Source organism: Jatropha curcas, chromosome 4, assembly GCF_041381405.1.
Source record: "Jatropha curcas cultivar XTBG-Jc1 chromosome 4, XTBG_Jcur_1.0, whole genome shotgun sequence".
NCBI classification, from domain to species: domain Eukaryota; kingdom Viridiplantae; phylum Streptophyta; class Magnoliopsida; order Malpighiales; family Euphorbiaceae; genus Jatropha; species Jatropha curcas.
In genome coordinates, this window is record NC_143154.1 from 21,602,936 (window position 1) to 21,621,425 (window position 18,490).

At 35.0% G+C, this 18,490-nt stretch overlaps 1 non-coding gene and 1 pseudogene across 1 annotated transcript; one reads left to right on the top strand and one right to left on the bottom strand.

The window, feature by feature from the left end:
• Positions 1–1,839: 1,839 nt before the first annotated feature.
• On the bottom strand, positions 1,840–2,898 carry LOC149496973 (uncharacterized; annotated as a pseudogene).
• Positions 2,899–15,495: 12,597 nt separating this feature from the next.
• LOC149496974 (small nucleolar RNA R71) lies at positions 15,496–15,601 on the top strand. The gene has a single exon (XR_016320708.1). It is a non-coding gene; the product is annotated as a small nucleolar RNA R71 (small nucleolar RNA).
• Positions 15,602–18,490: the final 2,889 nt, after the last annotated feature.

The following is an 18,490-nucleotide window of genomic DNA, read 5'->3' on the forward strand; positions in this document are numbered from 1 at the left end:
TACAGCCTAAGATGTTAAGAAAGTTGTGTTAAAAGTGAAAATCCAAATTATGAGGGAAAATGGAGATATTAATAAAAGAAAGTAGACTACTCAGTATGAGAAAGCTAAAAATTCTGGTTCTGTAATTTAATTTGTTTGAATAGGTTAATGAACTCCAAAATTCATGAAATTTAATGTGGGAGTGCCTTGAGATATTGGGAAACACTTGGTAAAATTTTAGGACAAATGGATATGACAATGTAAATATTCAATCAAATGAACACAGATTGCTCATGTGCAGAAAATTCTATGTTTCACTAAGCTTACACTAAATTGAGCATGTTAAAACATAAATAAATAAACTATGAACATGAGCATATAATGGATGAACATAAAGTTTAGTATGTATAATATTTGCCCCTAAAATTTCAGATTCAAATTTAATGAATAAAAATATAAAAGAACCTTGAATATCAATAAAGAACTAGAAATAAGACTAAAAGTGCAATATGTGTTTAAATGTGAATATAGGTCGAGGATTACCACGGAATCGTTTTGAAATTATAAGTAATCAAGAGGAATTAAATTCTCGCTTTCAAGGTGAGTTATAATTTCTAACCCTTCCTTGTTGCATTGAAACTTTGATCAAATGCATACCATTATTGGTATTTGAAACCATTTGTTAACTGTAATATTGAGATTGTGAATTGTGAAATCTATTTGGCCTCTAGGCCTATTTGATTATACCAAGCCATTTGTTTAGCCAATATGATAGAATCACAACTTGGTGGGAGCTATACAAAATAGAGATTTGTGATTAAAGGGAAAAGTTACCGCCTTAAAGTGTGTAATGTGTGATAGCACTGGAATGTACATAGTAATATGTTTTCTTCAATGTTATCTATGTAATTATCTGTCATATTATTGATATTGCCTTTGTGATATTTATTCAATTACTATGAATCCTTTTATATGGACTTACTTTTGTTGACGAGCTATAATGGTACTATCATCCTGTGTTACTATAAATGTTGAACCTTGAGATACTTTTCAATTTACATGCTACTGATATGACACTATAATTTCACTGAGTTGACGACTCACTCAAGCGTCTATAGTTTAAGGTAGAGGTGATCCAGGTCCGTCAGTTTTTTGATTTCCTTCTTCCAACAAGAAGCTTATGAATAATGTAAATAGTTGTTAGATATTATAAGTTGTTGAAGTTATATGAACTCTAGTTGCTCCATACTACCTTTGTGAATGATATTAGTATTGTATGTATGTAAGCTATAATGTAAACAGTATTTTGAGAGTATGATATGTGATTATGCAAAGTGTATGAAAGATTATATTCAATAATCTTGGGAATTAAATGAAAATAAGTAAATTGATTATAACCCACCTAAGTAATTAATCAAGAGAAGTAATGTGTGCAGTTGGATTAGTTCAGTTGTGGGTTCTACGAGGTACCCGGTGGCGTTAAGCCTACCTGGATCCTAAGATCGTCGCACCATCAATTTTGGGGTGTGACACTTGAAGGGCTCTTTAGTTTAGCGAAAAAACATGATTGGGCAGCTTGAATCTTTAATGGAAACAACCTGTTCTAACTCATCTGAACAATGACAATTGATCCTCTTGAAGGATCATATATTTCACAAGCACCCATTTGAATTATTATCACATAACCCTTCTCTTGCAATTGGCCAACACTTAATAAATTACTTTTTATATCATGAACATAAAATACATTAGAAATAATTTCTTTAAAGCTATTTTTAGTTTTTATTTTAATGTCCCATTTTCCCATGACATTAACTTTAGAGCAATCACCAAAACTAACAATAGTATGAAAATTTTCATTTAAATGGGAGAATAAGGACTTACTACCACACATGTGATTGCGGCACCCAGTATGAGATAGCTATAACAAAAATTAAGAAAATGCCTTTTCACTATATGAACAGCCATCAAGAATGTCTCTACTTCTTGATTTTCAATAAAATTTGATTTTTCCTGCGTTTCTTTGTCATTTGGCAGCTTGGTACGACATTATGAATGATAATGCCAATTCTATGACACTTGAAGCACTTAATTTTACATTTGTCAAAATGTTGATCTCACTCAATTTTAGATTTGTCAAAATGCTAATCCCGTTCTCTTCCTTTTTGATAGGTTTGATCATTATTAGTTTTGAAATCCTTTGCTGCCATTTTTGTTGCTTTGATGTCCCCTTCCTCTTCCTCTTCCTCTACCTCTAGAATTTGAGAAATGATCAAAGTTTGAAGCCTTAAAAGCTTGCTCCTCTGTGCTTGAACTTCGGTTCATTTTCTGCTCATGGACCAGTAGAGAGCTTTGTAATTCATTAAGGAAGAGAACATTAATGTCCTTAGATTGTTCAATTGAGCAAACTACATTATCATGGTATCAAAGTAAGCAGGATATTTTCTACAATGATGACAATTCCATCTTTTCACCATGAAACCACATCTTATTACTTGTATCCATCGTTCTTGCAATGTAACTTGCAATGGACTCACCATCCTTCATTTGTAGGATTTCAAAATGTCGTTTTCAGGCTTGAAGTTGTGCTCGCTTGATTCTTCCCAAACCTTCGTATTTCTTTTTCATCGAGTCCCTAATTTTCTTTGAAGTATCTTTGCATATTATAATTTCCAAAATAGAATGATCAATTGCTTGAAATAAGTAATTCTTAGCCTTAAGATCCTTCAACTTTTGTCCTTTGATTTTAGCTTTCTGTGCGTCCGACAGATACACCGCATTTGCTAGTTTTGGAACCTTAACCGAATTGACTTGCCAGTACTCTTTGGATCTCAAAAAATCCTCCATGAACATTCTCCAGTGATAATAGTGACCATCAAAACAAGGAATCGCAGCTTGCACAAAATTTTCTAAAGCCATAAGTTGTTGACTACTCACTTAGGAAATTTTTCGAACAAGTGAAGAGTGTGGGTCCCGTTATGTATATGGCACAATCTAAGAGGGAGGGTGAATTGGATTTTCTAAAAAATTTGTCTTTTAAAATGTAACTTCAGAATTCTAAAGCAGCGGAAATAGAAAGCCTTTGTGAAAGACAGTTATCAAGTTTAGAACTTCCTCACAAAGCTTACGAAAGAATAGAAAAATGATCATAACTCAGATTCTAATTTATATTAAATATAAAAGGATATATTAGAACTTGAAGAAATCACAGTTGTGAAATCTAGAGTTCTAATAATCCATAAAGATAAAACTTATAGCATGATTAGAAACTGAAAATCATAAACAAATTGGCATTTCTAAAAGCATTAACAAATGTGTAATCAGAATATAATCAAGCAATACTTTAGAAAATAAAAAAAGAATAACATAGAGATTTATAGTGGTTCAGCACTAACTCGCCAACATCCACTTTCCAAGACTCATCTTGAGATCCTCCACATTGTTATCTCTTTTAAAGGGTAAAAGACAAACCAATAGTTATAAGGAAATAGATCAAAATCTAGATCTAACCTTTAACCCACTAGATTCCACAGGTTCTAGTCAACCTCTACTCTTCTATTTTGCAGAGAATAGAAAACTCAGATCAAGACATTAGAATCTCATACAAGTAGAAGGTCGCTTGATAACCTTTTACAACATAGCTTCTCACTTAAGCTATTACATAAAGCTTTTTCATTTAAAACCTCTAGTCTAAAACAGATAACAACAATCTATATAGACATAGAGAAATGCAACTATAAGCACATGAAGAACAGAAAACTGATTTTGAAAACAGAAGGTAAGTTTAGAACTTTTCTTCAAAAGAGTTGTTTAACAATTTCTTTTCCCTTAAAAATATCTCTTGAAGAATGGAAAAGAAAAGAAATGAAGGGGGTTGAAGAGAGAGTTTTGACAGATTTGAATCTTTTGAGCAATGGTCTCTTACTCCTGGCAACCATTGCATTTGAAAGAGGAAAAGGTTTTTGTACAAAAGGGATGATAATCCCATTATAAATGACGTTGGGGTTTACTCCATAAAGCAATGAATATTTCTGACATGTGAGTTTAAAGAGACAGTGCATAAGTTGTATTTAAAATGGCTGTCAGAGCACTTATTGCACACACAAATGCAACGCTTTGAAGATGGTGAAGCTGTTTTAGAAAGCTATGTTACTTTAAAACAGAAACAGATAGTTGTATTAAAAACAGAATAGCTTTTGCAAAAACTTATTTAATAGCCACCAACAAGTTTTACTCCAAAAATCTTTTTCATTTGGTAAACATGAAAAGCAATAATTTGCGCTATATCCTCTGAATATTTTTATCAAAAATATTTCAAAATGATTTTAAAAGAGATAAAATAAATTTTTGTGCTTATAATATAATTTACTCTCTATCCTACAATAATTTCTAAGACTTGATAAAATGCTAAGCACTAAAAAGTGTCTTCATTAATCTTTATGGTCTTCAAATAAAAAATTTTGGACTGTAGGAGCTTGACTTCTTCAATAATTTTCAACAATGATAAATTCTGCATAAAATATCTTTAGCATATATAAAATATTAAATTTATTTGGTTTGCATAATTATCAAAATCTTAGGATAAAATTAACCTTGACCCAACAATCTCTCCCTTTTTGATGATGACAAAACCAATAAATTTATTACATAAAGGTAATAAGTGCTCCTTGACAGGGCAAATTCGCAAGTGCATGAAATCGCACACAAGTAATAAAGAGTGAGTAGAGTATTGTTCCCATGAGAATTGTACACTAAGTACCAAAATTGTATTAACCTATTATTATTTAAACGACAATAAGGAGAATTATTTTAAGAAATTAAATTAAAAGAAATAAAAGAGAATAAAAAGAAATTAAGCAAGACAATTTGATGAAAAGAAATCAAGGATCAAAAGCTACTGGAGATTTTAACTTCACTTAATTCTATCCAATTTATATTATTAGTTTGATAATCAATTTTAATTATTCAAATAAGGGAAACAACCCTAAAATCACTAACAAGCTCTCTCGATGTATTGGTAGCTATTTTAACTCGGTCTAATTACCTATCTTCTAATGGCGCAATCAAACATGTATTAAATCATTAAGTTTTATGGTTTGTTTATGAATTTATAATCTAAGGTCGTTAACTTATGAAAACCTCCCATTAGTCAAACCATATAGCTTTCGCATCAAGTTATTATTCCCATGTAATTGATTATCTTTTTCATCTCAAAAACCCTTCTCCTGATAGTGATTAATGAAATAAATCAATCCAGGGGAGAAATTCTGCTTTGATGCATTAAGTTCAATCATAAATTATACTTTGAACAAGGAAAAACAAATCTAATATTATAAATTCGAATAGAGATTAAGCTACATCAAATTCCTAGTATATGAATTTAGTTAGACATAGTAAATAAATTAAACCCAAATAAACTTGTAAATATTCTCATAATCAATATGAATATCGAAAATAAAACAAGAAGAGAGTTTAGAAATAAAAAATAGTCGACAATTGGATTGTAACGCTTCCTTGAATCTTGATCTCCGATTTGATTACTTGAAGTAATGTAAAGAGTAACGATGTAGAGAAAAGAATGCGGCAAAAACTTGACAGGCTTTTTCGCAAATGTACGAAACTGCAAACAAGTAATAAAGAGTGAGTAGAGTATCGTTCCCACGATGATTGTATACCAAGTACCAAAACTGTGTTAACCTATTATTATTTAAACTACAATGAAGAGAATTATTTTAAAAATAAAAGAGTTAAATTAAAGCAATGAATAAGAAATGAAGCAATTATTGAAAAGAAATCAAGGTTTAAAAGTTACTAGAGATTTTGACTTCATTTAATTCTATCCAATTTATCCTATTATTTTGATAATTAATTTCAATTAATTATTTTGATAATTTTGATAGAATTAATTATTTTGATAATTAATTCTATCCAAATCGCTAATAATCTCTTACGATGTTTTATTAGCTATTTCAACCTAATTCAACTACCCATCTCTTAATGACGCAACCAAACATAGATTAAATCATTAATTTCTTGTAATTATTCAGAAATCCACAAATTAAGGCTTTTAATTTTATGAAAACCTCCCATGAGCCAAATCATCTAGCTCTCGCATCAAATTGTTATTCCCATGAAATTTATTATCAAGTTAATATCAAAAACCTTTCTCTCGATTGTGATTAATGAAACAAATCAATCCAAGGGAGAAACTCTGCCTGGAAGCATTAAGATCAAAAATAAATTTTACTTGAATAAAGAAAATTAAATATAATATTATAAACGTGAGTTGAATTTAAGCTACATCATATCTCTGGTAAACAGATTTAGTTCGACATAGTAAATAAATTAAACTCAATTAAATTTATAAATAATCCCATAAATAAATAATAAACAAAAAGAGAGTTTAGAAATAAAAACTAGTCAACGCTTAGATTGAGCGACTTCCTTAAATTTTGACGCCAACTTGAATACTTGAAGTCTTAAAGAGAGAAAACTAAGAAAAGAATAGAACAAAGATCTAAGATCCAAGATTCGATCATGCTCAATTGCTATAGTTATTGACAGCGTTTTTTCGCAAGTATACGAAATCGCAACAAGTAATATAGAGTAAGAGAGTATCGTATCCACAGGGATTGTTTATCAAGTACCAAAATTATGTTAACCTATTATTATTTAGACGACGATAAGAGAGATTCACTGTAAGGTAAATAGAATCTTAAAGTAAAAATAGAAGAGATCAAACATAAAATTTAAGTGAAAAGAAATCAGGGGATTAAGCTACTAGGGAATTTGATTTCACTTAATTCTATCCAGCTTATTCTATTAGTTCATTAATCAATTTTAATTGTTCAAGTAGGAGAACAACCCTAAAGTCACTAACAAGCTCTCCCGATTTATTGTTAGTTATTCTAATTCAGTTCAATTACCTATCTTTAATAGTGAAATTAAACATAAATCAGATTATTAGGTTTTATGGTTGTTTTGTGAGTTCACAACTTAATAATTTATTAACTTATGAAAACCTCCCTTGAGTCAAACCATATAGCTTCCGCATCAAGTTGTTATTCTCAAGTAAATTATTATCTTTTTCATATCAATAACCCTTCTCCCGAATGTAGTTATTGAAATACCTCAATCCAGGGGAAAATTTCTGCCTGGAAGCATTAAGCACAATAATAATTTATAACGAGAACAAAGAAAAACAAATCTAATATCATAAATTGGAATCAAATTAAGCTACATCAAATCCCTAGTATAAGAGTTTAGCTGGTCATAGTAATTAAATTAAACTCAATCATGCTTGGCACATTCATCATATTTAAAGACAATAATAAAAGAAAGAAACAAGATGAAGAGTTTTAGAATAAAAACTGTATCACAACTATGTTGATGGCTTCCTTGAATCTTGGCACAATTGTTTGATGCTTGAAATCCTTTAGAGAGAGAATGAATTATGTAAAGAAATTGCCTAAAAACAACGAGATATCTCCTTTGCTATGAGAAGTTCCTTTCTTTATATAGAGTTCCTGAAGGCAAGTCTGATTCCTTTTAGGAAATAGAATCCTTATTTAATGCAAAATCCTTTATAGGAGATCATGACTGTTTAGACTTTTGATTTCTTCTTGATTAGGACTCCTTTTTCTCCTAGAATAGGTCCAGGTCTTGTTTAGTGTGTTTAGGAAACTCCCTGAAGTCGGCCCATGTGAGAAAAGGCTTGATTTGCATATTAAATTTACGCTGGTTCCACCTGTGCAGCACGGGCGTGCTTCCTGGCACGGGCTGGGTGTGCTTTAGTCTGGAAGTCTGGCTAGTGAAGCACGGGGCGTGCTAGGCAGCACGGGCTAGCGAAGCATTGAGGCACGGGCGTGCCACTTAGCACGGCAAGGGCATGCTTTTCTCTGGAAGTCTGCCTAGAGTTGTCACGGGCGTGCTATGCTTGACACGCCCTGGTCCCATTATAGCACGGTCGTGCCTTTTGGCACACCCTGGCCGTGCTTTCTTCTGTCTCTTCTTTGGTTTCCTTGGCTTCTAGCACGGTTGTGCTTTTTAACACGGCCTGGGCGTGCTAAAGGCTAAGTGCCTTGTATTATAAAGTTCTTTTCTGCGCCAAATTTCTGCAATTTTCTCTTAGATCAAGCGGATTAAAGATCAAGGAAGCTTTTGAATATAATTATACTAAAAGTGATTTAAAATCAAATTAAAGCAATAAAAACTTACTAGAATTCAAATAAAAACTATATTAAAACACTATAGAATTAACATCTATCAAAATTCCCCAAACTTAAACCATTGCTTGTCCTCAAGCAACAAAACTAAAAGAAAATAATTTGACGACACTGGCTTACCATGGCTGGAGCTGATCTCAATAAACTTTTCATGATATCATGATTAGTAAATAAGTGGATAAACTCAATTGTTCTCCATGCTATTCATACTTAAGCTTGATTTTTATTTTTTTGAATAAAGCACATTCATTGAGTAAAATATAAGTTTAGAGAGATTATCAACACTAATACTTATTCAAATTATGATAAACAGGACATGAGTTATCTAAAGCATTTAAAAATAAGATAATTGATAAAAGTGGCATTCCCATATGCAGAATTAGTCATCCTTTCTCCACGATTTAAATGCATACGATTAAAAGATCAGAAGGTCTTTATTTTGGGTTGTAATGGGGCTTTCTTGGTGTAAATTTTGCTTAATCAAAGAAAGGGATGAAATGTGGTCAAAGAGTACAAAAGAATGTATAACATTCTAGATTCTATTTTAATTAAACTTTTTCTAGTTCTAGGGAGTGTTTTGTTTTGAAATTTTCTTACTAGCTAGAGGCATTTTGGACAAGGTCTTTTCTTAATATTTTTGCACTTTTCTTCCTTGCCTTTTCTATTTTTCTTGAATTCTTTTGATTGCTTTTCATGTGCCTCTTTCTTGATTCTTTCTTCTTTTCTTTATTTGCTAGTTTTAATTGATGAATTCTCCCTCTTTTGTTGCTACATTCTAATTAACAATCGAATCTTTCAATCATACAATCCTTTGCACTTAGGGTAGGAATTTTGAATTTGGCTTTAATGGCTTGGTTTATTGAGGGTGAAGAAGAAAATTTTACGGTTTTAAGGCTTCAAGTTGGTTTCAAGAGTCATATTTTTAATTTAGGTGGTCTAGGCTTAAATATAGGTTTCAACAAAAACTGCCTAAATCATCTCTTTCAAAAAGTAAACATTTAAATTTTTCGCCTCGAAGGGATTTCTAAGTTTTGTTCTAGGAATGCCAAGATTTAAATAACTTAGAGTAAAACACACTTATACATCATCACTCTCATAAAAATCAGTGTTTAAAAATCTAGAAACAAATAGTTTAGATCAATGAACATGTTTAAATCAAACTTTCAAATTCAAAACTTAAAATATGCTAGATTTGAGAAACAATTATGTTTAATACTTATTACTAGACACAAGAACCGTCAAGCTTGCTTGTAGTCATTCCAACCATGTTAAAAAAAAAAAACAAAAATTTAGATTTTTGGCTAAAATTCCCTTCCCCCAATTTAATCAATCACATTGTCCCCAATGTGTATAAATTCCCCAAACTTATTGCATTGCTTAGAAAGAAAGCATCAAGAGAGAAGCAGAAAACTTACCAACATTGTATTGAACAATACAATAGAAAGGTTATGGAATGTGTCTTAGCTAAAGGAGCAACTAAACATTAAAAAATTACTAAGAAGTTATAAAATTCCACATAACAAACAAACAAGCAAACAAGTTAAAATGAAAGTAACTAAAACAATGTATTAGAACAAAAGAAACATAAACATAGACCAAACAAAATGAAAAATGAGAAATCCGTCAATTATCTGGTGGTGGGGGTGGCTGCAGAAGCTGGAGGATGGTCTGGATTTGTCCTTGCATGGTGTCCATTCTAGAGTCAAGACTGCCATTCATGATCTCAATGGACTGGAAACGGTCTGTGATCATTGTTTCCATTCCGTTAAGGCGCGTGTCAAAGAGGTCCATTCGAGACATCATCCTTGCAAGGACTTCATCATTTGACATGTTGGAGGTGCCTTGAAACGATGGACCAGCACCGGATGTACCTTTCTTGTTGATCTGATGAGGCAAAGTCGAATGGAAGTGCAGGAGGTGAAGGAGGTTGAGGAGCCGTGGTGGATCGCGCAGTTGGGCGTTTTCGAGCGGCAACTGAGGATGCGGGTCTGCTACGTTTGTATCTAGGAGGCATGGTTGGAGATGATTATGTGAAAATTTGGTGTGGAGGGTGTTTGATTTGAGAAAGAAAGGAGAAGAAGAGAGAAAATTTGAGAGAAGAGAGGTGACGGCTAGGGCGTGCGAGATGGGAAGTGGGGCGGTTAGAGGCGTGCTCTTTAAATAGGGGCGCCAATAAATGAGGGTGTCTGATCGTGGCACGGTCGTGCTGATAAGCACGGCCTGGGCGTGCTCTCTTCTGACCTGCAAGTGAAAGAAAGGGCGTACCTGGCACGGGCGTGCTGATGGGCACGCCCTGGGCGTGCTCTTCCCTGCCTCTTGAATTGAAAATTGCCTGTGGATAGCACGGGTGTGCTATCTGACACGCCCTGGGCGTGCTTGTCTCTGACTCTCAAGTGTCTTTTCCCTTCTTCAGTAGCACGGGCGTGCCTTTTAGCACGGTTAGGGCGTGCTCTTCTCTGACTCTCAAGTATCATCACCTTGAAAAACCGCACGGGCGTGCTGCTGGGCATGCTTGGCCGTGCAGGATCCTCACCCCATGGCACGGGCGTGCTTCCTAGCACGGCTAGGGCGTGCGCTTTTCTGGATTTCCACTTTTTCCTAAAAACTCTAACTAAAACAAAACAACAATTATGGAGAAAATTTGGGGGTTTTTGCAAATAAAACATAAATCAAAACGCATGAATGGAATCAAACATAAAGCAAAACACATAACAAAAATTAGATGGGTTGTCTCCCACAAGCACTTTTGTTTAACGTCGTTAAGTTCGACGCACTTATCCTAGTTTAGGCTAAGCAAGACCGATCGCACTCTTGATGGGTTCGAAGTTGTCATTATGATAGCTTCTCAGACGTTGAGCATTCACTTTGAAACTTCGATTTGTCTTACCATCCACTATTTCAATTGCACCGTGAGGAAAGATTTCCTTTATTGTGAATGGTCCAGACCATCTAGAGCGTAACTTACCAGGGAATAAACGGAGCCTAGAGTTATAGAGCAATACCTGCTGGCCTACCTTCAGATCCCTCATGATAATGCGCTTATCGTGCCATTGTTTGGTGCGATCTTTGTATATTTTGGCACTTTCATAAGCATGGAGGCGCATTTCATCCATCATGTTTAATTGTAACAGTCGCTTTTGACCAACTTCCTTTGTATTGAAGTTAAGAAATTGAATGGCCCAAAACGCCTTATGTTCTAACTCTACAGGAAGATGACAAGCCTTACCATACACCATGCGATATGGAGACATACCTATAGGTGTTTTGAATGCCGTTCTGTAGGCCCATAGAGCATCGTCTAGCTTTTTGGACCAATCCTTTCGTGATTGTCCAACAGTGGTTTCGAGGATCTTCTTGATTTCCCTGTTAGTTACTTCTACTTGTCCACTTGTTTGAGGATGATATGGAGTACCTACACGATGAGTGACACCATATTTTGCAAGAAGGGAATCTAAATACTTATTACAAAAATGCTTACCTCCGTCCGTGATTATTGCCCTAGGAGTACCATGCCTTGTAAAAATGTTTTTCTTGATGAAGCTCATTACACTTTTGGCATCGTTATTTGGAAGAGCAACAGCCTCTGCCCATTTTGACACATAATCCACCGCCACTAGAATGTATTGGTTTGAATATGATGGCGGAAACGGTCCCATGAAGTCCAGACCCCATACGTCGAAGATTTCGACTTCAAGGATGCTATTTAGGGGCATCTCATGTCTCTTCGAAATGTTACCTAACCTTTGACAACGATCACAAAGACGAACATAGTTATAAGCATCTTTAAAGAGATTAGGCCAATACAAACCACTTTCTAGTATACGCGCAGCTGTCTTGCTTGCTCCAAAGTGGCCTCCGCATTCCATGGAATGGCAAAATTTAAGGGCACTTTCTATTTCAGTCTCTGGTATACATCTCCTGAATAGTTGATCACTGCAATACTTGAACAAAAATGGCTCCTCCCAATAGTAGAAATTGATATCATGAAAAAATTTCTTTCTCTGTTGGTAAGAAAAATTGGGAGGAGAAATTTTGCAAACAAGATAATTAACTATGTCAGCGTACCAGGGGGTTTGAGCATTTGCTACTAGAAGAAGTTGCTCATGAGGAAAGCTTTCATTGATTTGTAGCTCGCTTGTATCTTCTTCCCCCAATTCAAGCCTGGAAAGATGGTCAGCAACGAGGTTCTCGGTCCCCTTTTTGTCGCGAATTTCTAGGTCAAATTCTTGCAATAAAAGTACCCAACGAATGAGTCTCGGTTTTGCATCTTTCTTTTCCAGCAAGTATTTGATGGCGGAGTGATCTGTGTAGACTATTGTTTTAGCTCCAATTAGATATGCCCTGAATTTGTCAAAAGCAAAAACAATAGCCAATAATTCTTTTTCCGTAGTTGCATAGTTTAATTGCGCATCATTCAATGTGCGACTTGCATAATAAATAACATGCAACTTCTTGTCTTTTCTTTGTCCAAGAACGGCTCCTACAGCATGATCACTAGCATCACACATAAGCTCAAAAGGTAAAGTCCAATCTGGTGTAGTGATGATCGGGGCTGAGATTAATTCCTTCTTCAACCTGTTAAAAGCATCTAAACATTCTTTGTCAAAATCAAATGGAACATCTTTAACTAACAAATTGCAAAGAGGTTTAGTGATTTTGGAGAAGTCTTTTATGAACCTCCTGTAAAACCCTGCATGCCCAAGAAAACTTCTTATACCTTTTACTGTGTTAGGAGGAGGTAGTTTCTCAATTACCTCAATTTTTGCCTTGTCTACTTCAATTCCTTTTTGAGAGATTTTATGCCCTAAGACAATACCTTCACTCACCATGAAGTGACATTTTTCCCAATTTAACACAAGGTTAGTGTCTTCACATCGTTGCATTACTAGAGATAAATTATGAAGACATGCATCGAAGGAAGAACCAAACACAGAAAAGTCATCCATGAATATTTCAATAAACTTTTCCACCATATCAGAAAAGATGGACATCATGCACCTTTGAAAGGTTGCAGGGGCATTGCATAGCCCAAAAGGCATTCTCCTGTAGGCAAAAGTGCCATAAGGACAGGTGAATGTGGTTTTCTCTTGGTCTTCAGGAGCTATAGGTATTTGGAAGTACCCTGAGTAGCCATCTAAGAAACAATAGAAAGGATAGCCAGCAAGTCTCTCAAGCATTTGATCAATAAAGGGAAGGGGAAAATGGTCTTTTCGTGTTGCTTTATTTAGTTTTCTATAATCTATGCACACACGCCAACCTGTGACTGTTCTTGTGGGAATGAGTTCATTGTTTTCATTAGAGATAACAGTCATACCTCCCTTCTTTGGAACAACTTGGACAGGACTTACCCAATTACTGTCTGAAATCGGATAAATGATACCGGCATCTAGGAGTTTGATGATTTCAGCCTTGACTACCTCCTTCATATTTGGGTTCAGCCGCCTTTGATGCTCGATTGAAGGTTTGTAGTCTTCTTCCATCAAGATTTTATGCATGCACACACTTGGGCTTATTCCTTGTAGATCCAAGATAGACCACCCTAAAGCTTTCTTGTGCCTTTGTAGAACCTGTAACAACCTTTCCTCTTGATCAAGCGTTAGGTGAGAAGAAATAATAACAGGAAAAGAATGGTTCTCTCCTAAGAATGCATGTTTTAAATGAGGTGGAAGTTGTTTCAGTTCATGCTTAGGAAGTTCCTTTTCTTTTTCATTCAAGATGCTTGATTCGTTAGTGTTATTTTCAACATGCAAAGTGGTTTCCACACATTCATCAACAACATCAATTCTAAAACAATCTTCATAGTCCATAGGAAGTTTACAAGATTTAAGTACATCAAAGACAATCTCTTCCTGTCCAACTCTTAAGGTCAACTTACCCTCATAAACATCAATTAATGCTCTTGCAGTTGCAAGAAAAGGTCGTCCCAGGATTAGAGATCCTTCCCTGTCTTCATCAATGTCAAGAATTACAAAATCAACAGGAAAGATGAATGTACCTACCTTTACAAGCACGTCTTCTACAATCCCTCTAGGATATTTAATTGACCGATCTGCTAGTTGCAAAGACATCCTTGTTGGCTTGAGTTCTCCCATACCTAGCATCTTAAAAACTTCATAGGACATAAGATTAATGCTAGCACCTAAATCTGCCAAAGCTTTTTCAAAGTCAAGATTACCAATGTTACAAGGGATAGAAAAACTTCCTGGGTCTTTTAACTTTGGAGGCAATTTGTTTTGGATAATCGCACTGCACTCCTCGGTTAACATTACCGTTTCTTGATCATCAATTTTTCGTTTCTTGCGTAGGATATCTTTTAGGAATTTAGCATAGCTAGGCATTTGAGCAAGAGCTTCAGCAAAAGGAATATTGATTTGAAGCTTCTTAAATACATCTAGGAATTTGAGGAAGCTCTTGTCCTCTTGTGCTTTCTTTAATCTTTGTGGGAAGGGTACAGGGGGAACATATGGTTTTACCTTTTCTTTTTCCTCCAAGTCAATGATAGGTTCCCTTGTTTGTTCTTTTTCTTCTTTTTCTTTCCTTGGTGGTTCATCTAACTGTTTGCCGCTCCTCAAGGTAATAGCTTGCACTTGTTCCTTTGGATTCTTTTCAGTATTGCTAGGTAACGTACCTTGGGGTCGAGATGTCATCATGTTTGCAAACTGTCCCAATTGGATCTCCAAATTTCTTATTGCGGCCTGCTGGATTTTGTGGTTCTCTCTAGTTTCATTCATAAACTCCATGTGCGATTTGGAAAGAGCAGTGAGGAGGTCGTCATGAGATTTCTTTTCCGGAGGATGGAAACCAGGTGGTGCATTCAAGGCATTGTTAGGATTACCATAAGATAGATTAGGATGATTCCTGAATCTGTTATCATATGAATTTGAATAAGGGTAATTCTTTCTTCCTTGATTCATCACATAGTTCACTTGCTCTAAAGTTTGTGGATTTAAAGAGTCCATAATGCATTCTCCAATACCATGTTGTCCATTGCACCTATCACAAACTTGCATAACAGAATTTACAGGATTAGTGGTTAACATGTCCAATTTCCTTACCATGTTATCTACCTTGGCATTAAGTGCTGTAATAGCGTCTATTTCATAGACTCCTGCAGTTCTTCTCCTTTCGGTATTGTTTTGGTAATGGCTATTGCTTGCCATTTCCTCTATCAACTCATATGCTTCATCAATTCCTTTCTTTTCAAAGGATCCACCTGCAGCTGCATCTAAGGTAATTTTTATGTTAGGAGATAATGCATTATAGAAAGTTTGTACCTGTAACCACTTGGGCAAACTGTGATGTGGGCACTTTCTTAACAAGTCTTTGAATCTTTCCCAAGCTTCATACAAGCTCTCTTGATCATGATGAGCAAATGTCATTATCTCATTGCGCAACTTGGTGGTTTTTGAGGATGGAAAGAATTTAGCTAGGAATTTTTGAGCTAATTCATCCCATGTTGTGAAACTTCCAGCGGGACACGATTGTAACCAAGATCTCGCTTTATCCCTAAGAGTGAATGGGAAAAGTCTTAATTTGATTGCATCTTCAGAAACACCGTTTTGCTTGAATGTGTCACAAATTTCCAAAAAATTGGTGATGTGAGCATTAGGATCTTCACTAGGTAGACCCCCATATTGGATCGAGGTAGAGAGCATTTGGATAATTGCTGGTTTAATCTCAAAGTTGTTAGCTTCTACCCTGGGTCTAGTAATACTTGAGGTTGTCCCATTCAGATTAGGTGTTGTATAATCTCTCAAGGTACGGACCGGCTGTTGAAGTGGTGGTCCAACTATGTTTTCATTTATGTTTTCGTTTTCGTTGGCCATGTTTGCTTCTTGTTCGGGTTTTATTTCACGTGTTTTTCTTGCAGCGTTGTGCCTACGACAAGTTCGCTCAATCTCTGGATCAAAGACTAAAGGTTCAGTCCTTTTCGATCTTCTTTGCATAAAACACCTGGAATGATTCTTAGAAGAAAATTAAATAAAAATAAAAAAAAAAGTGTCTAAATTAACAATAGGGTAATTCGTATTGATATTGATATGCCAATCCCCGGCAACGGCGCCAAAAACTTGACAGCGTTTTTTCGCAAGTATACGAAATCGCAACAAGTAATATAGAGTAAGAGAGTATCGTATCCACAGGGATTGTTTATCAAGTACCAAAATTATGTTAACCTATTATTATTTAGACGACGATAAGAGAGATTCACTGTAAGGTAAATAGAATCTTAAAGTAAAAATAGAAGAGATCAAACATAAAATTTAAGTGAAAAGAAATCAGGGGATTAAGCTACTAGGGAATTTGATTTCACTTAATTCTATCCAGCTTATTCTATTAGTTCATTAATCAATTTTAATTGTTCAAGTAGGAGAACAACCCTAAAGTCACTAACAAGCTCTCCCGATTTATTGTTAGTTATTCTAATTCAGTTCAATTACCTATCTTTAATAGTGAAATTAAACATAAATCAGATTATTAGGTTTTATGGTTGTTTTGTGAGTTCACAACTTAATAATTTATTAACTTATGAAAACCTCCCTTGAGTCAAACCATATAGCTTCCGCATCAAGTTGTTATTCTCAAGTAAATTATTATCTTTTTCATATCAATAACCCTTCTCCCGAATGTAGTTATTGAAATACCTCAATCCAGGGGAAAATTTCTGCCTGGAAGCATTAAGCACAATAATAATTTATAACGAGAACAAAGAAAAACAAATCTAATATCATAAATTGGAATCAAATTAAGCTACATCAAATCCCTAGTATAAGAGTTTAGCTGGTCATAGTAATTAAATTAAACTCAATCATGCTTGGCACATTCATCATATTTAAAGACAATAATAAAAGAAAGAAACAAGATGAAGAGTTTTAGAATAAAAACTGTATCACAACTATGTTGATGGCTTCCTTGAATCTTGGCACAATTGTTTGATGCTTGAAATCCTTTAGAGAGAGAACGAATTATGTAAAGAAATTGCCTAAAAACAACGAGATATCTCCTTTGCTATGAGAAGTTCCTTTCTTTATATAGAGTTCCTGAAGGCAAGTCTGATTCCTTTTAGGAAATAGAATCCTTATTTAATGCAAAATCCTTTATAGGAGATCATGACTGTTTAGACTTTTGATTTCTTCTTGATTAGGACTCCTTTTTCTCCTAGAATAGGTCCAGGTCTTGTTTAGTGTGTTTAGGAAACTCCCTGAAGTCGGCCCATGTGAGAAAAGGCTTGATTTGCATATTAAATTTACGCTGGTTCCGCCTGTGCAGCACGGGCGTGCTTCCTGGCACGGGCTGGGTGTGCTTTAGTCTGGAAGTCTGGCTAGTGAAGCACGGGGCGTGCTAGGCAGCACGGGCTAGCGAAGCATTGAGGCACGGGCGTGCCACTTAGCACGGCAAGGGCGTGCTTTTCTCTGGAAGTCTGCCTAGAGTTGTCACGGGCGTGCTATGCTTGACACGCCCTGGTCCCATTATAGCACGGTCGTGCCTTTTGGCACACCCTGGCCGTGCTTTCTTCTGTCTCTTCTTTGGTTTCCTTGGCTTCTAGCACGGTTGTGCTTTTTAACACGGCCTGGGCGTGCTAAAGGCTAAGTGCCTTGTATTATAAAGTTCTTTTCTGCGCCAAATTTCTGCAATTTTCTCTTAGATCAAGCGGATTAAAGATCAAGGAAGCTTTTGAATATAATTATACTAAAAGTGATTTAAAATCAAATTAAAGCAATAAAAACTTACTAGAATTCAAATAAAAACTATATTAAAACACTATAGAATTAACATCTATCAGTTATCTCCCTTTATATAGACTTCATAGGGTATCTTTGAATCCAAGGAGGAAACTAGCTAGCCTAATTAGGAAGAAATATTATTTGAGTAGGAAACTGATTTGTGTTGTATTTCTTCCTAATTAAGAGTCTTCTTTTACCAAATAGGGCTGGAACTCAAACAAGGTAAGTCTTATATTATTCTCATACAGCTTCATGCACAAGACACGCCCAGACTTTAAATCGACACGAGCTAAATAATTAAATTTGGCCCACTTGAATTTCAGCTTTCTTGGAGACACGCCCGGGGCATCTGACACAGTTAGGCCGTGTACTTTATTGACTTGCCCATGTTGAGCTTTTATCTCCCTATTTCAACTCCAACTTTCTTTGATGTAAATTTTGGCTATTTTATTGCTAAAAATTCTTCAAATCAAGCTTATTAAGAATCAAGAAAATTTAATTGAAAACATAAATAAATCTAAACAAAAACTAATTAAAAACACTAAAAATCCTAATAAAAACTAT